The sequence below is a fragment of the Electrophorus electricus genome, chromosome 3, assembly GCF_041902795.1.
Source record: "Electrophorus electricus isolate QZ-2024a chromosome 3, ASM4190279v1, whole genome shotgun sequence".
NCBI classification, from domain to species: domain Eukaryota; kingdom Metazoa; phylum Chordata; class Actinopteri; order Gymnotiformes; family Gymnotidae; genus Electrophorus; species Electrophorus electricus.
This window is the reverse complement of record NC_137499.1, coordinates 37474491-37496990: the sequence shown is the minus strand read 5'-3', so window position 1 is coordinate 37496990 and position 22500 is coordinate 37474491. Positions and strand designations below refer to the sequence as shown.

General features: G+C 46.1%; 1 protein-coding gene across 3 annotated transcripts in view; it reads left to right on the top strand.

Moving 5' to 3' along the window:
* Positions 1–4525: 4525 nt before the first annotated feature.
* lrrc4ba (leucine rich repeat containing 4Ba) overlaps positions 4526–22500 on the top strand; it is a 35468-nt gene continuing 17493 nt past the window's right edge. For 2 of the 3 annotated variants that reach the window (XM_035530016.2, XM_081711412.1), the window contains exons 1-2: positions 4526–5274; positions 17134–17281. The gene's annotated coding sequence lies outside the window, so the exon portion shown is untranslated. The remainder of the gene's footprint in view (positions 5275–17133; positions 17282–22500) is intronic. The other variant, XM_035530020.2, reaches the window with a different exon arrangement.

The following is a 22500-nucleotide window of genomic DNA, read 5'->3' as shown; positions in this document are numbered from 1 at the left end:
TGTTCGTCCCTGTCACCCAGGAAACGGAGACTGTTGCTAAGATACGCTGACACTGTGATCTGATTCTAAACTCTGCTTCCCTCCCTCCCTCTCTCGCTCCCTTGCTCTCTCGCTCTCTCCCACACACGCTCTCTCGGATAGAGGCTCTTCTGTTTTCCAGTGACTGGAGCTCATCCCTCCCCTGCTACACGGGTCACATCAACAGCAGAACAAGCATGAGCTACAATCCCCACCTCGTCCTAGATTCGTCGTCTCCTTTCACTAAGATTCTCTAGCCAGTTGTGTTCTGGTGTGAGGGTGACTTGCTCCATAGTGAGTGAGACTCAGTGGGAAGTCCTTACAGGTCAGAGAGCCAGAGGGCTCCGGAATCTACGACGTTCCGGGCGTTCCAGTGTCTAAAACATTTCAGAGAGTTCCCTGTAGTGGAGTGTGTAGTGGAGTGGCTCAGGCAACGCCCACGAAAATGGTCTCCATAGTGTCTGGGCCTCACTGCAGAGGTGCATCACAGATCATCCTGATGAAGGAGGGTGATTGCTGAGCCACACCATGCAGGTGTGTGTTACTGTCTGTCTCTGTGAGCAGCTTGACGATGGAGAGCTCGATACACACTGCGAGACGTACAGCTGCTGGAGGAAACGGTTCAGACACCACAGGCTGAGGGTCACAGAGCCACACGCTAGAATTTACCTCACCTGGGAGGTCTGGGCGAGGCACAGGGTTGGACTATGCTACACGTTAACAGAAAATGAACCCGGAACATGATTCAGACTACTTCTATTATTCAGAATTTGAGCCAAAATTGTCGACCGAGGTTTCTAGTCACCTCACCTTCCACTGTGTCCAGACCAGCAGCTCCTGGTCCCAGTTTGCAGTTGGAAATAACTGATTCAACTCATCATGAGTTAATTAAACGTTTCACCTTGAGCTGGGTCGGGTGTGTCAGGGCAGTGCATTAGCTAGTCACTGCTGCCAGTCACGGCCCTGGTGAACTCCAGACAGTCCACGTGTTGATCCTGTCCCACCTCCCAGTACACTTCAAGTACACACAGCTTTAGTCAGGCTGGGAACTGGAACAGGGTTGTGGACTGTTCAGGAGACCCTGACCGGCCAGCTTGGAGCAGGGGAAACAGAAACTTGGCTAGTACATGGATGAGGTTCAGAGTCCTGCACAGTCTGGTGATGTCCTTGCTCAAACACCTGATTCGATGCATAAATTGGTTGTCAGGTTTACTATGTATCTCTGTCATCCGGAAGCCTCTTTGCTGATGCTGAGGCACTAAGTGGCTAGTGGGTATGTTTATTTAACTGTGTTAAACGAGTCAACTAAAGTGTAATGCTGTTGAAGATTGGCCCTCTCTCCTTGTTTTTACTGAGTTTTTGGAGGTCATGGTTTACTGCAGACTCCTGCATCTGGCACCAGTGTGTGTGTGTGTGTGTGTGTGTGTGTGTGTGTGTCTCTCTCTCTCTCTCTCTCTCTCTCTCTCTCTCTCTCTCCCCCCCCCCCCCCCCCCCCTTTGACCGGAGCAAGCCAGAGTAGCAATGTACCTCTCAGCAGGTGGGGTTGGCAACCACCCCTGCAGGAACCACAAGCCAAGATCTCCCTTCTGGGCAGGGATGGCCAGAGCTGGTTGGAGATGGTGGTCTTGATATAAATGTACAACTATTTGTGCTGCTACATCCATTTAGAAAATCTGTTTAATAATACAAGTTTCATCAATGCATCTTTATGCCTTAATCTTTCCACACTACACACTCCAGGATTAAAGTGAAATGGCAGTAAAGTAGAAACCTGCACTAGACTCAGCTGTTGTTGCCCTAACGTACCAATCTGAGCTCACAGAGGACTCGGTAACTGGCTAATGGTGAGCTGCAAACATTCAAAACAGGCTTGCACCAAAAGCTTGTGAAGATTACAAAACTCCGGGATGAGCTGCTCAAACCTGTGAATTTCCAGTGGCAGGAATTACATCACACCAGACAAACAAACCCTATAACTGTCTCAGTAATTCTGGAGTTGCATGTGGGAAAGAAACTTTCTTTCCTGTCCTCTGTCTCAGAAAAACTGAAAAAAGAATCTTGTGGACCAGTCAGGCCATAGATAAAGACATGGAGGCTTCTCAGGGCTGCGCTCCAACACCTCATTAACAGCTCTAGGACTCAATTAGAAACACTGGGCTTAGACTGGTTTACATGGTCTATGGCACTGGTGTAGCTTGAATTTTTTTATTATTTTTTTGAATGGGGAATTTCGGTGCTTGATGGCATCTTCTGTCAAATTGTCTAATCTGTTACCTTCCTGACAGGCACATAATTAAGTCGCCTAGCTGTCAGCCACAGGAAATGGTTCACGTTCGGACAAAGTCAGCATAAATAACCTACTGCGTGCAGCATATTTTGACATCTGCCCCAGGCACTGCTGCGATGAGGCGAAGTAAAAGCTGTTATGTGATCCGGGGAGGATGGTGATGAACGACGGTGATGACAGAGCCTGTGATCTGGAGAGGGTGATGTTGGAACAAGACGTGGCCTGGTGCTACCTTGAAGCAGCCGGGCATTCAAACATGAGACAACACAGTGTTGAGGCCTCACATGGAGCAGGCTCCTTAGCACTGCTAACTTGTTGCAAGGCTAGTGCATCTGAGGAGTGGGCGGGGCTGGCCCTGGGTCCTCACCCTGCGCATCCCAACATGGCTTGAGACTGTGACACAGCGTGGAGGAGAGGCCTCCGCCGGCACAGGTGCTGCTATGGTGGCTGCAAGCGCGCTCTCTCCTTGCCGTGAGCTGCATCGCTCTGCTTCTGCTGACACGTGGAGTCTACTCACGTTACGGCTGCACTCCCGAGGACACGCGCGCTCTTAGAGAGAAGAGGCGTGCGCAGGACCCAGGCAGAGTACACACACGCACATTGCGGAACAGACACCGACCCGGGCAGCTGGGATGGCTAGTTTTGGAAGGGGAAGCTGAGGGGGGGGTCCGGATTGTCCCTAAATGGAGGGTTGAAGACAGTAAAGTGAAAGATTAGAGCACGCCAGGGGGACGGCGGGTTAGAGAGGCAGGGAGCTCACTGCTCAAATCAGCGGGGATGAGGAGAGGAAGCAGCCATTGAGAAGAGCAGGAGCTCCACAAAGACTTCAACATGGTGGGGGGTTCTGTGGAAGAAAAGAAGGGGCGAGAGAGAGAGAGAGAGAGAGAGAGAGAGGCAAAGAGTGTGAGTGTTTATGTGTGTCTGCGTGTGTGAGAGAGAGAGAGAGAGAGAGAGAGAGAGGGAACAGGAGGGGAGGGAGGGATATCCACTGCACTGTTGTGTGACTGGAAATTTAATAGAGAGAAAGAGTGAGAGAGGGAGGAAGCGAGAGAGAGGGACAGAGAGGGACAGACAGAGAGAGAGAGAGAGAGAGAGAGAGAGAGAGAGAGAGAGAGAGAGAGAGAGAGAGAGAGGGAGAGGGCGGGCAGAGGCGTGCAGTCAGAGGAATAAACACTGGGATACTGAGTACATCCACTGCTATAGGAATCCAGGGGAGTGAACACAAACAGGCCCTGGCATTGCATCCAGCCTCGCGTGTGTGCGCGCGCGCCACCATGCGCACATGTATTCAGTGGAGTGAGAATTCTGCTGTGTACTGCAGAGAAAAGACGAGTGTGGAGGTGGCGAGGAGAACAGGAGGAGAGGAAGGTGGTGTAGGAACAGACAGACAGGGCATGGGCCATAAACCCACCCTCGTGCCCCGGGCGCCGAGGCACGTGCTCCTCGCGGTTGTGCTCAGGTAAACGAATTAAAAACGTCCTTAAGATACTCGGAAATTACTGCCCCGTTTCCATAAAATACTGGAGGGGAAAGAATGATATGAGGGATTATAAAATGGTGATTAGAGCTGAATTGATAACATGCTATATTCAGACCCAGGGAATCAGTCACTCTCACATGAATCTTTCTCGCTCTCTCTCTTTACGCGCGCACACACACACACACACACACACACACACACACACACACACACACACACACACTCCCTCCCTCCTCTCACACTTCGTTTACCCCCCCCCCCCCTTCAATCACATTAGGGACTTGTCGCCCCCCCCCCCCCCCCCCCGCCAAAAAAAAATAAAAAAAAATATCGGGCTGTATCTGGTAGGACGATGCATCGCCGCAATAAACCGGCAAGAAACGGATTGCCGAAGATATTGAAATAAAGCCATAGGTAAGCGAACTCGAGGGGTGGGGCCAGCAGACTTTGCGCTTCAGCGTTGCCAAGGTAACGCACAGCCTGCACCCCCGCCCCCTCTCGCGCGCACACACACAGGTGTGAACTGAAAACGTCTTCAGACCGAGTGATACGTCTCAGAGGTTTTAGTCCTGTATATGATGTCGATGCGCGCCGTAAAGCCGCGCTCGGGTGCAGCGTCTCCTGCCTAAAGCGGAGCACGCTGATTAGCGCGTGACACGCGACGTGCATGTAATGCGGCCTTCCTGAGAAGTGTGGGGGGGGGGGGGGGGGCTCCAGACCTTATAGTTGTTCAGCCCATGCAATTTGTGATCTCAACACCTCGCACGCTGCAGTACTTTCGTGGCGAAGGGATGAGACACGCCGTCCCGCTCAAGTGGCCCACTGATGGACTCTAACGCGTAAAGCCACGCGGCGGGTCTGGAATTGGTCCGTATTTAACGGCGCTTTTGCAACGCGAGGAGTCCAGGGTTGCTTCATATTTAACGGCACTTTTAAGGCCGCGTAGATTACTATATCTTATACATTTACTACCGTCGTGAGCATACGCGTTCTTGGAACAATCTTTGTCAGCTGTTGCCTTTTCACGTGCTCCATATGCCGCCTGTCCAATGCGCAAATGTGTCGGTTTGAGACTTATGGGCCATTTAATGGTCCTTTAAGCGTCGGAATAGTGCATCTGTTCTCTGAGTTTATACATGTGTTATTCAAGGGAAGACCGCGTCTCGTTAAGCTGGTGATGATCATCTCTCCGTCTTCCGTCTAACCGAACGCACGGGCTCCGCTTTGGCTGTTCGGCAGCAGCTGTGTTTCCTGCGCTGCGAAAGGGTGAATCAATTAGAGAGAGAGAGAGAGAGAGAGAGAGAGAGAGAGAGAGAGAGAGAGAGAGAGAGAGAGAGAGAGAGAGAGAGAGAGCGAGCGAGCGAGCGAGCGTGAGAGAGTGAGTTAGACTGAAAGAGCTGAAAGCACGAGGGAGACGGAGAAAAGACCGTAGAGGAGACGCTCCACTCCGCATCTGTGCTGTTTGAGGGATATATACTGTTATAAAAAGGTAAGAATGAATACAATAATATCGTTGCTATGCGACTGCATTAATGTGGTCGTTCGGGATAATGCTTTCGATGGTAAATGAATGTAAACAATTTTAGTACATTCCATTGCTTGCGCGATTTTAAATGCAAGCCAGAAACGTTCAGCGACAGAAGAGCCCTAGATGAACTGCGTCCATGGCTTAGATAGCAACAATGCGTCAGTCCGACTCTGCGTGCGCTTCTGTGCCCGCGATGTGTGGATGTGTTCGGGCGTGCGCGCGCTGGCGCGCAGCATTGTCAACCAAATAAATTGGTATAACAAGAATAATTTCACAGTAATGTGGCGATTGAGCAACGCAAATTGACACACGCACCATTCATTGATGGTTTACGAAATAACTGGAAATGAACCGGATTAAGATAGAATGGAATAAGGTAGCAGCAAAGCGGGGTTATTGAGTCTTCTCATTTACGCAAAAAAAAGTTTAAGTGATTTATTACCTCTCTCGTGCTGGTGAAACCTTATGATGTCACGATACAGCGTTGCAGTAATTTGCACCGAATATTGTTCGCTAATAACCATTATTCACCCTGGGAATAATGTTGATAACTATCTATCATTTAGAGGACTAGGCACTTATTATCCTGTCATACCATGCAGATGGTGAAGTTTCCCTGGTGTTAGTTTGGAAAGATCTCGTTATTGCGCAATACATGTCTATGGCCCTGTTATCTCGAAACTTGCGACAGAAACTAAAGTATTTCTCTATTTTTGATGCTGTACCTGGTGCTCAATGTGGTTGCTGTGGCGCGTGGGCTAAGCCACGCACATAGATCCCCGCAGACAAACCTCGCGAACAAGGAGTTGATAGATACTCGAGGCATCCACTGCAGACTGTGCGGCGGCAGAAAAGGATTCAGGCTGAACGATAATAAAGCGGCAGTATGTAGCCTGGCGCGGGCTTGTGTCTGGAGTCGCTCATCAGCTCCAAGAATTGGCATATGGGGCAGTGGGACAGGGTCTGAACCAAAAGCTCATAATGCAGGATGTTCTCCTGCCGGGACGGATACAGTTCTCCAGGCTCCAGGCCTGGCTCCCACACGCAGCGTCCAATGCTCTCCTGAAACGTATGTCACAGGTCGCGGCATCTCAGCGGTCCTGCTTTGATAGCCTGTCATCGTGTGCAACGATTATCACCTGACACTCGGACTGCTTTTCCCCACCCGTCACAAAGGTCAAACAGAAACGCATGGGATTGGGAAGGAAACCGTGTGACTGCATTGTGTTTTGACTGCAGTCACAGAGTAGAGAAAAGAAAGTGGTGTAACTGAAGAGTTAAGTGTTGAAACGCTGCTCCGTTAAGGAGCTGTTAGTAGGACAGGCAGAGCCTCTTAGCCCAAGGGACCCGACGTTCTCCAGCGTTTCCCAGCGGTTGCAGGCCACTGTGTGCACCGCTGAGCTACCCAGAGTGCTTTGCTAGTGCTGCCGGTCTCGTCTTACATTGCTAGCATGTCCCAAAATGTTGGCAATTGCGTGCAAGTGTTGAGTTGGTGGTTGCCAATGTTGACTTTGTCTGTACAAATGTTGAGTTAATTAAGATGATGGTCATGTGCCATTATTGCGTTGGTGGGTCTGTGCCAGTGTTGAATTGGTGGTTGTGGACCAGTGTTGAGTTGTGTGCCTGTGTGGAGTTGGTGGGTCTGTGCCAGTGTTGAGTTGTTGTGTGTCAGTGTTGAATTTGTCTGTGTGAGTGTACTAGTACCAGTTAGTGCACTAGTATACAGAACACAAGTCTAAACACATCAGTCTAAACACACCTCAGCACTCTAATGTTGGCAGATGACTTTGGACGGCCCATAAACAATAATGGTGACAGGGCAGATGAAGTGGTGTGGCCAGGGCCCTGCTGGGACTCTTAAAGGGGCAGGTGCATAAAGATAAAAAGCATGGATTAAAAACATCAACTATGCCATGTCCTGCTCAGACAACTGGATTAAAACATCATCTACACTAGGAGTTGCTCAAACAACTGGATTAAAACATCAACTATGCCATGTCCTGCTCAAACAATGGAATAAAAACATCATCTACACCGCTCAAACAACTGGATTAAAATATCAACTAAACCATGACCTGCTCAAACATCTGGATTAAAACATCAGATGCACCTCGACCTGCTCAAACATCCGGATTAAAACATCAGATGCACCTCGACCTGCTCAAACATCCGGATTAAAACATCAGATGCACCTCGACCTGCTCAAACATCCGGATTAAAACATCAGATGCACCTCGTGAGGACTGAACTGCCTCACACGGTTCCTCTCCGTTTTCTTTGTGTTTTTTCTTTTTCCAGGCACCATTCCTCTAACTACAGAAGCGAAGCTCAAACAAATGACTGAATTATGAAGAGCAAACGGCTGCAAAGCAAACTGTGAAAGATAATCTGTTTTAGGATGAAAATGGATGCAAATGCTCAGTAATGTAAGGGGCGATTGGATGGGAAGCGTTGTCTTGCCGACTACATACACACCAGAACTCCGAAAACTCTGATCCGTGCAGGCAGCGCTCCGAAGCCACACGTCTCTGTGTTGCCTTTTTCCCAGTGAATTCATTCCCAATTAACACTATAACAGTTAAATACGAGTCAACATATGCTGTTGAAATTCAGTCAGATTTAAACGTGTTTAATTCAAAAGTCTCACCGTCTCCACATCAGATGTAGGTGTAGATGTAGGTACTTGAGCATCACACACACACACACACACACACACACACACACACACACACACACAGAGACAGAGTGTTCAGTTTGTTGGTGAAAAGTGAATATTAGCATGTCCTGGACCTTTGGCTTTAGAGGGAGAGGGAGTGAGGGGGCATGGCTATCCAGCCTACCCTTCCTCTAGCCCCGCCTTCTGGGGGGCACTGCTTAGTGAAACACGTTTCCTCTGCCGAGTTCCCTTGGCAACAGAAGGCACGGCGCACAGTCGTGTTCAGGCGAACGCCGTTGTACCTGCGACACGCCGGGCAGGGCTGTACGGGATCCGCCGCGTGCAGCTAAGGGACAGACGTTTGTTGGTAAACAAAGCGTTCCTCTCCTGTCCTTCACAGATATTGCAGCAATTAGAGCGTGTTGTGGATGCGTGTGCTGTAGAGAGCCCTGCTGGATCCAGGCTTGAGAAGATCTTGTAAAAAGACCTCTGTTGTTGATTAGACAGAGGCCAAGCCTGGCTCGCGCCCAGCACGCCGCTTTCATAAAATAAAATAAATAAAAAATCTCCCAGCATGCTCGGTTTAGAGCACGTTAACAAGCTCCTGGCGTCCCCTGAGCGGCTGAAGGGTGCTGTTCACAGGAAGTGGCGTTTTCTTGTGTACTCAGTCAGGAGTGTTGGCGCGAGAGCTCGTGTGATAGTTTATGAATTATCCTGGTGACGACCTCATCACTCCCCGTTCGTCAGCTTCCGCGTCGTCCTCCGGCCACCTGCAGCTGTCCGCATCCTAAATTACATTCAATTCCAACTGACACCCATTTCCAAATGACCAGATTCTGTACCTATTGTTTCTAGTAGTATCTTTTTATTGCTGAAAACAACTCATGCCTTATTTTTAACTCGCCTGGGTATACTGGTGATGGTTTACCTGTCAGAGAGAAGAACTTTCAAAGGGAACAGTCCAACCAACCTCTCTGCTCTCTCAAACTCCATTTCCCACAAACCCACTGATTGCCAGGTCCTCCTAGGCTTCCTCCCGGTGTGATCGCCCTTCCTGTCTGCGGCTAAGTGAACTGTAAATAATCAGAGAATGATTAAAAGAAACGACAGCCGAGAGAGAAACGCAGGGAGAGAGATGAAAGTGTGCTGACACCGTGGTACGCCATCACCTTGGAAACCAAAAAAAAAAAAACAGAAGGAAAGAAAAACATGGAGCTGCAGGCCATGTTGCTCCCAAAGAGAGAGTGCTAACACAAACACACACACAGACGCAGAGAGACAGACACAGTTTCTTTGGTGCAGCATCGAGATTAGAGAGTGTGTGTCTAGGCAGAGCTGCAGTATAATGTGGAGTTAGCTGGACTCTCACCGTAACATATTTTGTCCATCTACTACTTTAGGAAAAAAGTTTAGGCTGTGCTGAACATTTTAACATGTAGTTTTGTTTATATATTTGTCTGTTTGTTTATGAAATGTGCATCTATTTGTAGTTCAAGGCCTCAGTCATAGTCACCATTTTACATAAATTCAGCAAACAGACATAATAGATGATTGAAAAGCTGAGAGTAACAGTAATGTTTACTAGGGCTTGTGTACGCTGCTTCGGCTGCGACTGGGTCTCTATCTAGTCTGCTTTAGAGGAAACGGAGTCAACGTTGGGGGTGTAATTATTTAATCAGAGTCATAAATCTGGCTTATTTACTCATAGATAATGAACATGATATTATACACATACACACACAGATGCACACACACCTGAAACCCTTGACTGAAGCTCTGGAACATCCATTAGGTCTCCGCGTGAGTGAGAGCGTGTTTCCTGGAGTGACTGATGTGTACGCTGTCCTGCCCCCTCTCCGGAGGTTGGGCCCTGACACCCAGGATGGGCGGGGCCTACCTCCTGCAACATGTTGCCTAGCGGTGGCTGGCGTCTGGGACTGATATCGAGTGAGCTGATCGCTGATTGGTGTGACAAGCGTGTTGGCTGGCCTGTCTCTGTCTGCGGAGGCGGGGCTTCATACGAGGCAGATGCTTGTGAGTCCCCGGTTCCCTGGAGAGCCTCTCTGTGTGCATCCAGCACTGCCTTGCAGTATGTGGATGGAACTAAAATTCTGAGGGTCCTTCTAACACGGATGAATAAGGAGTTTCTTTTCAGACCTTCTGGAGTGTCCTGGGCACACTGCTGTTCAGTTTACCTGCCGATACTTCTGAAAGGTCTCCTTAGAAATGAGAGCCAGGTGATTTCTGGTGCGTACTTCACCCGTTAGGATGAGCACAATCTGAATGAAGGAATCCCACACAAACAGGAGAGAACCAAACGTGGCTCGTCTTCTTCTGAACAAGCAAGCAGGCCCATGAGAGTGAGCACTTGTGTTTACCACATCCACGACAGCCAGGACTTGATTGGACCTGGGTTATTTACTCTGTGGTATAATAATAATAATAATAATTATTATTATTATTATTATTATTATTTGTACTTTTTCACAAAGACGCCTCCAAAACAACCAGTTTAAGGCATCAAAGCAGCATCTACACAGAGTGATTCAAGCTGGAACTCACACCATAGGACCGGACTCAGGTTGTCTCACACCACAGGACCGGACTCAGGTTGTCTCACACCACAGGACCGGACTCAGGTTGTCTCACACCACAGGACTGGACAGAACAGCGCGGAAGCCAAAGAGGTGTTTACCAGGATCATGGCCGCCGCCGAAGAACACAGGGGGTCCATTTGCCATCGTGCCTACGAGTGGTACCTTTGTATCGTACATCCAAGTTTAAACTGAAATACAACCCGCACACCTTTTGAGATGGCGTCCTTTGAGGATAAGATTACAGGTAGGCGTTTAAAAGCCAGGCTCGCAGTGACTCTGAGGTCAGTACGGCACTAGACACCGTGAGGAGACATCTTTGATTTTAACAGCGAGTTCTGCCCTTTTCAATTTTTAATGAGTCTTACAGTAGATTCAGTCTAGAAGCTGTTCTACCTTTCCCTTCTCTTTCCTTAATTTTTTTGCTGAGGTTACATGGTTCAAGTTGGTGTCTAAAGAGCGCTTTGTACTTACATCTGCAGATCATATACCGAGTTATACGGTACGACAGGGTGGCCATGGTGCAGCCGTGAATCTCTGAGCACACGGTGAGGGAGGTGTAGCCATGAGCCTCGGTGCGCCAGCGAGAAGGGTGTAGCTCGGAATCCCTGAGCACGTAGCGAGGGTGGCGTCGCTCCGAAGCTCCGAGTTTGCAGTGAGGTGTGGCTTTTTGCGAGCACAGCCTCATGTCGGGCCTGAGCCGCTGGCTGGGTTCAAGGGTCATGGCAGGCCGGCATGCCCTGGGTCCGTGGAGCAGGGAGAGGCAGCAGTGAATGCGCAGATGACGACCCCACGGGCTGTCCTGCTGGGGGTGCCGAGATCCCTCTGTGTGGCTGAGTTCCACCTGCCTGCGCGAGCTCACATTCCTTCAGGGAAAAGGCAACCCTGTCAGCCCTTGAATTATTGAGTAATTGTCAGTAAAAAAGGGCAGAGGTTAGTGAGATTGAAATGGAGGTCGTAATTCGGATTCGACATAATTGGAGAGGGTGAAAAAACCAACCAGGGAACAATGGTTGTGCTACTGTTGCCCATGGCAACATAGGGTGGCCCACAGAGGTGAAAGGAGGTGTGTGTGTGTGTGTGTGTGTGTGTGTGTTTATGTCTGTGACTTTGACTGAGTTTCTGTGTGTATGTTTGTATGTCTCTGCATGTGTGTGTGTGTATTTATATGAATGTATGTATGTGTGTATGTGTTTGTAAAATAAGTAAATGTTTATATAGCATGTATGAAGCAAGTGTATGCCAAAGTGTGAAACAGACAGTATGTAAGTATGATATTTTCAATATATTGATATGATATTTTCAGATATTTTCAATATTTTCACTGTATTCAAGTGTACGCATCACAACATTTACTTTTATTACACTCGTCTGTTCTCAGAGGTGAAATTATAAAATTGGGTTTTGAGTTTGGATTTATGTTGGATTCTTGTTTGATTTCAGCAGGTCGATGGGGCTGTAATTGTGAAGGCATGCTGTGTGTGTGTGTGTGTGTGTGTGTGTGTGTGTGTGTATGGGTGCTTGTGGGTAAGCATGCATGTGTATGTTTGTGGGAGTGTGCGCACGCATGCCTGTATGTGTGATTTGTGTTTTTGTGTGTATGTGCATTTATGTATAGGTGTGTGTGTGTTTATATCTAGGTGTGTGTACGCACACACAGGCATGTGAAAGGCCTCAGGGGTAGAAATGACAAGCTCCAGGCTAGAGAGAGAGAGAGAGAGAGAGAGAGAGAGAGAGAATTCAGTCGTGTGTCAGTAAAGTTAAGGAGGTTATGGGAGCACTTAGGCAGTGTTAGGGTTAAATGAATTGCTCTCAGGGGACGTTCTGCTAAGCCTGCTGCGGATCTGAAAGGCCCCGGTACAACTCAGCTGCAAGTTAGAAGCATGAATGCGGGTGCTTCGTGATGATGATGATGATGATGATGTCAGCGAACTGGTGGCGTGGGACACAGCGCAGGGCAGACGGAGAAGGTGCTGATGGGACTGAAGGAGGGACCGGCCAGCAGATCTGCTCTCCATAAGTGCGGTGATGAGAAGAGACCTGGTGCAGCGAGTGGTAATGGTCTTGATGATGAGGCTTTTAGCCTGGCGTGATTAACTAGCAGCCGTGACGACGGTGTTTGGCTGAAAGCAGTGGCCTGATTGGAGGTTTTTAGAGTGTGCCAAGGCAGGAGCTCCAGTCTGTAGCGTAGGGGCTTACACTGTCCGATGGGCCTGGACTCACTCAGTGCTCTCATGGGGCAGCAGTAACTCAGCAATTAACGTACTGCTCCGGTAATCAGAAGGTTGCCAAGTTACCACTACTGAGCCCCTGAGCAAGGCCCTTAACCTTGATTGGTCACAATTGTAAGTCACTTTGGATAAACGTGTTTGATGTACTGGTGATTATATGGGGTAATGTACTTAGTGTGTGGTTATATGGGGTAAACTACTCAGTGTGTGTAGTTATATGGGGTTATATGGGGTAATGTACTCAGTGTATATGGTTATATAGGGTAATGTACTCAGTTTGTGTGGTTTTATGGGGTAATGTACTCAGTGTGTGTGGTTATATAGGGTAATGTACTCAGTGTGTATAGTTATATAAGGTAATACACTTAGTGTGTATGGTTATATAGGGTAATGCACGTAGTCTGTGTGGTTATATAGGGTAATGCACATAGTGTGTGTGGTTATATAGGGTAATGTACATAGTGTGAGTAGTTATATAGGGTATTGTACTTTGTGGGTGGTTATATAGCATAATGTACTCAGTGTGTATGGTTATATAGGGTATTGTACTCAGTGTGTGGTTACATAGGGTAATGCACGTAGTGTCTGTGGTTATATAGGGTAATGTACATAGTGTGAGAAGTTATATAGGGTATTGTACTCCATGTGTGTGGTTATATAGGGTATTGTACTCAGTGTGTGTGGTTATATAGGGTATTGTACTCAGTGTGTGTGGTTATATAGGTTATTGTACTCAGTGTGTGGTTATATGGGGTAATGTACTCAGTGTGTGTGGTTATAAAGGGTAATGCACTTAGTGTGTGGTTATATAGGGTATTGTACTAAGTGTGTGGTTACATAGTGTAATGCACCTAGTGTGTGTGGTTATATAGGGTAATGTACTCAGTGTGTGTGGTTATATGGGGTATTGTACTCAGCTTGCCTGGTTGTATAGGTTATTGTACTCAGTGTGTGGTTATATGGGGTAATATACTCAGTGTGTGTGGTTATATAGGGTATTGTACTCTGTGTGTGTGGTTATATAGGGTAATGTACTCGGTGTGTGTGGTTATATAGGTTATTGTACTCAGTGTGTGGTTATATGGGGTAATGTACTCAGTGTGTGTGGTTATAAAGGGTAATGCACTTAGTGTGTGTGGTTATATAGGGTATTGTACTCAGTGTGTGTGGTTATATAGGGTATTGTACTCAGTGTGTGTGGTTATATAGGTTATTGTACTCAGTGTGTGGTTATATGGGGTAATGTACTCAGTGTGTGTGGTTATAAAGGGTAATGCACTTAGTGTGTGGTTATATAGGGTATTGTACTAAGTGTGTGGTTACATAGTGTAATGCACCTAGTGTGTGTGGTTATATAGGGTAATGTACATAGTGTGAGTAGTTATATAGGGTATTGTGCTAAGTGTGTGGTTATATAGGGTAATGCACTTAGTGTGTGTGGTTATATAGGGTATTGTACTAAGTGTGGTTACATAGGGTCATGCATGTAGTGTGTGTGGTTATATAGGGTAATGTACTCAGTGTATGTTTATATAGGGTAATGTGCTCAGTGTGTGTGGTTATATGGGGTAATGTACTCAGTGTGTGTGGTTATAAAGGGTAATGCACTTAGTGTGTGGTTATATAGGGTATTGTACTAAGTGTGTGGTTACATAGTGTAATGCACCTAGTGTGTGTGGTTATATAGGGTAATGTACATAGTGTGAGTAGTTATATAGGGTATTGTGCTAAGTGTGTGGTTATATAGGGTAATGCACTTAGTGTGTGGTTATATAGGGTATTGTACTAAGTGTGGTTACATAGGGTCATGCATGTAGTGTGTGTGGTTATATAGGGTAATGTACTCAGTGTATGTTTATATAGGGTAATGTGCTCAGTGTGTGTGGTTATATGGGGTAATGTACTCAGTGTGTGCGGTTATATGGGGTAATGTACTCAGTGTGTGTGGTTATATAGGTTATTGTACTCAGTGTGTGGTTATATAGGGTAATGCACTTAGTGTATGTGGTTATATAGGGTAATGTGCTCAGTGTGTGGTTATATAGTGTAATGTACTCAGTGTGTGTGGTTATACAGGGTAAAGATTCCAGTGTATGTGCTTATATAGCGTGATAGAGATGTGGTTATATATGTGGTTAACTTGTTTGAGTTGTGTGAGTAATGTTATCTTGGGGTAATAGATGCCAGGCTGCAATAACATTGTGTATTGGGTAATAGATGCCAGGCTACAGTCAGATGTGTGGGTAATAGATGCCAGGCTACAATCAGATGTGTGGGTAATAGATGCCAGGCTACAGTCAGATGTGTGGGTAATAGATGCCAGGCTACAGTCAGATGTGTGGGTAATAGATGCCAGGCTACAATCAGATGTGTGGGTAATAGATGCCAGGCTACAATCAGATGTGTGGGTAATAGATGCCAGGCTACAATCAGATGTGTGGGTAATAGATGCCAGGCTACAGTCAGATGTGTGGGTAATAGATGCCAGGCTACAGTCAGATTGTGTGTTGATTACAGATGGTGTTGGGTAATAGATGTCATAGCACAGTTAGATCATGTGTTGTGTAACACTGTAATGTGAGTGGAGAGATGAGTGGAAGGTAACATGCAGGTTATGAGGAAGGAGGGTGTCAGTGTGCAGACAGGACCGACTGCTCAGTAGAAGCAGAAGCAATGACACAGTGAGCATCTACCAGAAGTGCAAGCAGTAGCGTAGAGTAATTACAAAAGAGTGCAAGAATAAGAGTGCAACAAATCTAAGGGGAAGAAGCCTCCCTGGTCATGGTGGAACAGGGAAACACCGGGTTAAGGAAGGAGGGCTGTGGAACGGCAGGGGGTTAAAACGCTCTGTGACAGTTTTCAGCTCCAGGTCCAGAGACCTGCTGGGCTGGGCTGGGCTGGGCTGGGCTGGGCTGGGCTGGGCTGTGCTGGGCTGGGCTGGGCTGGGCTGGGCCTTCAGCTCTCCTGTTCTGCCAGCTCAGGTGGTACTAATGACCAGGTGTACCAGGGGTATGGGGGCAGGGGAAAGTCCTTCCTTCATCAAGCTGTTACCAGGACAATGAAGAAGAAGATGAAGATGGTGATGATTATGATGATGATGATGCCTGATAAGGAGAGTCTGGCTTCACATCGTTCTCATCATGTGACCAACAGGTCACATCCTGCCTCGGGGAGAAAAGATTTATATTGAAGTAATAGTGATGATGAGGTGTGTGTGTGTGTGTGTGTGTGTGTGTGTGTGTGAGACTCACTTTAATCACATCCTCTGGGGCTGAAGGCAGAGGCGAGGTATCTGTGGTGCTGGTGTTCACATACAGGGGCAGTAGTAGATCTTGCACAGTGTGCAGTACTGTGTGATGCAGAGCAGGGGGAGGGGTGTCACCTTCAGGCTGGCAGGCAAGAGAAAGGTGTTTGCAGGGGTGAGAGAGCGAGAGAACGATAGAGTGAAAGAGACAGCGACGAACATTTAGTTCTCCAACCCTAAACAGTGAAACAGCAAGAGAGAGTGAGAGAAAGAGTGAAAAAAGATGATGAGGGTGACAGAGAAGCAGAGAGTCGGGAAGAAGAAAAGACTTATGAGAAATTGAGAGAGAGAGAGATAGTGAATTAGAAAAGAGAGAGAAAGAGAGGCACAAAGAGAGACCAGCGTGTCCGTGCTGTGACGTCAGGATAGTCGATGGCGTATCAGGCCCTCGGCTCAGACTGGTGGGTTGATTGTGCAAAGTGCATCATGTTCACCCACTCACTCACTTACCTCTCTCTCTCTCTCTCTCGCTCTCTCTCTCTCTCTCTCTCGTTGGGTGCACTATGGTGCCTGTGGGCGATGGTTGCCGTCTGAGGCCCGCTACAATCATGCCTGCTTCTTTATTTCCACCTACGCACAGATCCTACCACTTGGGTCATACGCCCTGACCCTTCACCCTGGGTCATACGCCCTGACCCTCCACCTTGGGTCATACGCCCTGACCCTTCACCCTGGGTCATACGCCCTGACCCTCCACCCTGGGTCATACGCCCTGACCCTCCACCTTGGGTCATACGCCCTGACCCTCCACCCTGGGTCATACGCCCTGACCCTCCACCTTGGGTCATACGCCCTGACCCTTCACCCTGGGTCATACGCCCTGACCCTTCACCCTGGGTCATACGCCCTGACCCTTCACCCTGGGTCATACGCCCTGACCTTTCACCCTGGGTCATACGCCCTGACCCTCCACCTTGGGTCATACGCCCTGACCCTTCACCCTGGGTCATACGCCCTGACCCTCCACCCTGGGTCATACGCCCTGACCCTCCACCCTGGTCATTCCATTCCTTTTCCTGTCCCTGCCGCCTGCAGACCCAGCAGCACTGAGCGAGTGTGAGGTCCCAGGACACCAGGCCAGAATCCCAAGCGTCGAGTGATGCAGGCGTCCCAGGTGCAGAGCCTCAGAGCAGGGCTACGGACGTCAGGAGTGCCAGCCTGCAGAACAGGGATGCGCAGGATGGTAAGTGTGAGGCAGTTACTATAGCAACTTGGGTCTTCCATTTTGCACGGGGGGGGGGGGGGGGGGAGAAATAGGGATGGAGGCAAGGAGAGATGGGGGGGGTATATGGAGATGGGTGGAGAGAGAGAGATGAGGTAAAGGTGTAGAGATGGATGGAGTGATATGGAGATGAGGGAGAGAGAGAGTCACAGAGACAGAATTCTGAGAAGAAGCAGTCGTGGACAAAAAGATATAGTGAAATATGTACTGCTTGATATGTTGAATTTTCATCATAAAATTGAGAAAAAGTCCAAAACTTACAACCCTTTGCAACCCCATTTAACCCCGTTAAAGTGAGGAGAAAAGATAACAGAGAAGAAGAAGAAGGAGAAATACACTTGAAACAATAGGTGGAATAAAATGGCCAACTAATTATACAGAGAATACAGTCAAATAGCATATTACTGAGCTTCTAGCACTGATCAGATACAGTCAAATATCATACTGAGATATGACTGAGATGATATTACTGAGCTCATTAAACTAAGCAGATACAGGGGACACTGGACAGATTCAATGACTGCAAAAATATTTGATTTCCAAATTTAGATGTATCTTTATATTTTGTTGCAGTGTTTGTTTATTAAAGTATATTAAGTTTATGTATTAAAGTGTATATGACACTGCAAACTAGGAATTTCAATTGTAAACAGAAAAACAGCATTTTGTCGGTTAATTGTTTACATTCTGAAACAATCCTTAGCATCTTGGCCCCATACTTTTATCTCCAATCCAAAGCAACCACAAACAGGAGCAGCTATGTGACCAACCAGAGATTTTATTTGCTGACAATACGAAGAAAGGAATCAGAAACACCATGAGTAATCTCCGTTTCTACACACAAAGCTTTCTGCCATCATTACGGCTCCATTATCGAGAGAGGTGTCTGCAAAGGCAGGCAGACTGTCCTGAGGACAGCGAGAAACTGTGTGAAAAACTGATTTTAACACTTAACATCTTCTACTGTGGCACAATTATACAAGGAAGTGGGGCTGCTCTCTAAATCTTCAGCAAAGCTTTTACCCAAATCAAAGACCTGGCATCAGTCACACCTCACAAGGACATGTTCCCCATGAAGAGAGAACTCCCAGTCCAGCAGAAGACCAGTGTAAGACAGTCCCAGTTCCAGTCCAGCAGAAGACCAGTGTAAGACAGTCCCAGTTCCAGTCCAGCAGAAGACCAGTGTAAGACAGTCCCAGTTCCAGTCCAGCAGAAGACCAGTGTAAGACAGTCCCAGTTCCAGTCCAGCAGAAGACCAGTGTAAGACAGTCCCAGTTCCAGTCCAGCAGAAGACCAGTGTAAGACAGTCCCAGTTCCAGTCCAGCAGAAGACCAGTGTAAGACAGTCCCAGTTCCAGTCCAGCAGAAGACCAGTGTAAGACAGTCCCAGTTCCAGTCCAGCAGAAGACCAGTGTACATGAATCCCAGTCCCATTCCAGCTGTCAGTCTCCAGTATTAACAATCAAGGAAAACCTCACCCTCCTGGAGGTGGAAGTGATGGAGCTCAGTGATTATATATATATTCTCACTTCAGAGATTATATATATTCTCACTTCACCCCCAGTGAAAAGAACGAACACATTAAGATTCAACTAAAAAAGACGGTCGATCAGTTCAGTGCCGCATTATTCAAATGAATGGAAGAGAATGAGAACTGGAGAGCAACCAAAGTAAAATTATTATATGAGCTAAAACAAACCAGAACAAACTAAAACCTACTGAGCTGGAGCGCTGGCACAGGTCAAGAGGTCATCAAATGAGGCAGCAGCCAAGGCTATGATCCGGTACGCACTCTGACGGAAGACACAGTATTCCATCAGTGTTCCCTACTCCCTCTGTGAAAAGCCCAGAGTTGACCTACTGCACCGAGGAACGTGGCCACTCAAACAAGTGAGAGATTCTCAACAGTAACGCTCACCATGTCCTCCGAGGAGCTGTCCGGAGCCTGTGCAGATGCCAGACGTACACGCTGTATATCATGCGCGCGTGGTCCGTCCCCGTCACACGCATGACTGTGTGCACACGCGTAACTCTTTGCGAAGTTTCTGAAAAATACAGCACATATATATGTTTAGATAACTTAGGACTTGTCGGAACATCCAAGGCTTACAGTACATTTGGTAAGAAAACATTAGGTAATTACCCCATCTGAGTCTCAGTGAAAATCTAAAAGACATCGGTATTATTATCTTCCAAGAAACATTAAGGTGTGACAAGATGTAACTGTGATGTGACTGTACCATGTCCCAGTAGATACAGGGATGTTATTGTTCCATCATCAAAACAGTCTCAAATCAAACAGGGCTGTGATAATAGTCTGGCATGAAGGCAAGGGCACACATCTAATTAGGACAGTCAAAAAAGGACAATAATTAGTCTGGCTTGAAATTAATTAACCACTTCCTGACCTGTGTGAAGTGTATATTTCTCACCAGATCTCTCCTTATTTTCAGAAGGAATGCTTTCCGAATTGACAAGTGAAAGTCACATAGCTATGAGTATGTTTTGATGTGGATGGATAGATGTGGATGTTTTGATATGATTACAGCTGAATTCCTTCAGATGATCCGCAGAAACAACCTACCAGAAGACCCTCCCGAATCAGCAAAGTTATGTCCATAAAAACAGACAGAAGTGGAATTAAATAAACCATTTAAAATTAAATATGAAGAGCAATACAATCGTAAGAACGCTTAATAGTTTCCTGCTTAACATCAACATGCCAAATCCTGAAGGAATAAATAATAAGTGACATAAAAAACAGTTGAAACATTTGGCTAAAATGTCAAATTTCACAAGAGAAATCCTACAGTGCTAAACCACCCTACACAAAGACGTGACATTTGGTTTGATAATGAGTGCAAAAATTCCAGGAAAAATTTAAGGATTTTATCTAATAAAAACAGAGAGACTCAAATAGACTTCAGTGTAAATTATTTAAATGCTTTAAAATATTACAAAGCTCTGTTGAGAAACAGAAAAGCTAAAATATTAAGAATAAATCTTAATCAGACCAAAAAACAGAGGATGGCACAATATTGAAAACTTACTTTGAAAGTCTACCCTAGACTATCCTAACAAGAGCCAAATTTGGGGAAAAACACAAGATTTAATAAAAACAACCTAGGACTACCAGAAGCCCTTAGAAGAACAACAACAAAGTATTCTGTAGTATTAGACGACCTGAATAAATAGAGGTATTTGTGTGTAATCTGGGGAAAATATTCTGTAGTGTTAGACGACCTGAATAAATACAGAGGTATTTGAGTGTAATCTGGGGAAAATATTCTGTAGTATTAGACGACCTGAATAAATACAGAGGTATTTGTGTGTAATCTGGGGAAAATATTCTGTAGGAATAGATGACCTGAATAAATACAGAGGTATTTGTGTGTAATCTGGGGAAAATATTCTGTAGTAATAGACGACCTGAATAAATACAGAGGTATTTGTGTGTAATCTGGGGAAAATATTCTGTAGTAATAGATGACCTGAATAAATACAGAGGTATTTGTGTGTAATCTGGGGAAAATATTCTGTAGTCTTAGACAACCTGAATAAATACAGAGGCATTTGTGTGTAATCTGGGGAAAATATTCTGTAGTGTTAGATGACCTGAATAAATACAGAGGCATTTGTGTGAAATCTCGGGAAAATATTCTGTAGTATTAGACGACCTGAATAAATACAGAGGCATTTGTGTGTAATCTGGGGGAAATATTCTGTAGGACTACCAGAAGCCCTTAGAACAACAACAAGAGCAACAGCAACAATAAACATGAATAAACATAAATCAGATCGCTCAAATTAAAGGAAGCATGTGGTCCATGTTAAAGTTTTGGAATCTGGAACCAAAGACTTATAACACCCATATACAAAAAAGAGAGAAAAAGATGACCTGAATAAATACAGAGGCATCTGTGTGTAATCTGGGGAAAATATTCTGTAGTATTAGAAATGCACATCAGACCATATATTCGTTATATTCTCTAATTATCTTAAATATCACAACAAATCAAAGCAAAACATTCATACACTTTGTAGATTTTTACAAAGCATTTGATTCAATTTTTATGAGGGCTTACTGTTTAAATGCCTTCAAAATGGAATAGTTAGGAAAACATTTGATATGAAAAAATCAATAGCAAATGTGTTGTAAGAATTGACAAATACAGAACAGAGTTCTTCCAGCTGTGGTGTAGAGGGAGCCAGGGATGACGCTTAAATCCTCCACGATTCAACATAAACACAGATGACCTTGCCACAGCTGTGGACCAGGCCGACGTCCCGGGCTGAAAGTTATATGATGCTGAAATCAGGTGCTTGCCTTCGGCTGGTGACCTTGTGCTAATGTCGTCCACAGAACAAGGTTTATAGCAAAACCTGTCACTGCTACAGCAGTATTGGCAGAGCTGGGCCCCACCAGTGCACTGGAGCAAAACAAGAATCCTGATTTTCCAGAAAACGTCCAGATCTCAAGAAAATGTGCCAGTTTACCTACAGAGGGAAAATGTTAAAACATAACACCATTTACCTGGCTATTGAAATGAGTTGATCAGGTAGTTTCAGCCCTGCAATGAAATCCCTTATTGAAAAGACTAGAATATCTTTCTATGATATTGGATCAAAATTTAGAAAATATTCAATCAAAATAGGGATAAAACTGCTTAATTCTATAATAAAAACTATTATTTTGTATGGGTATGAAATTCTAGGGGCAAAACTGGGTTACAAAACCCACTTGGGAAAAAATGCAACTGGAATTTACCAAATGCATTCTGGGAGCACGCAGTAATGGATGCAGAGCAGAACTGGATCTGTATCCTCTACACAGCTGCATACAAAAATAAATAAATGTCACTCAAGCAATAAATACTGTCACTCAATCAGCCAAACCACATTCAATAAACTACAGAGCACTTCTGGCCAGTACCCTATGTTCAGAGCCCCTCCCCCTATGTTCAGAGCCCCTCCCCCCTATGTTCAGAGCCCCTCCCACTCTGTTCAGAGCCCCTTCCCCTCTGTCTGCTGGCCCAACACTTCATTGGGCATGAACATCTACAATCTTGCTCCACCTCTACATAATAAACATAAACATAATTAAAGACATTTGTATGATTTTAATCCTCCAATGGGATGATATATGGAAAAATTATGTAAATCAACAAAGTAACCTAAAAT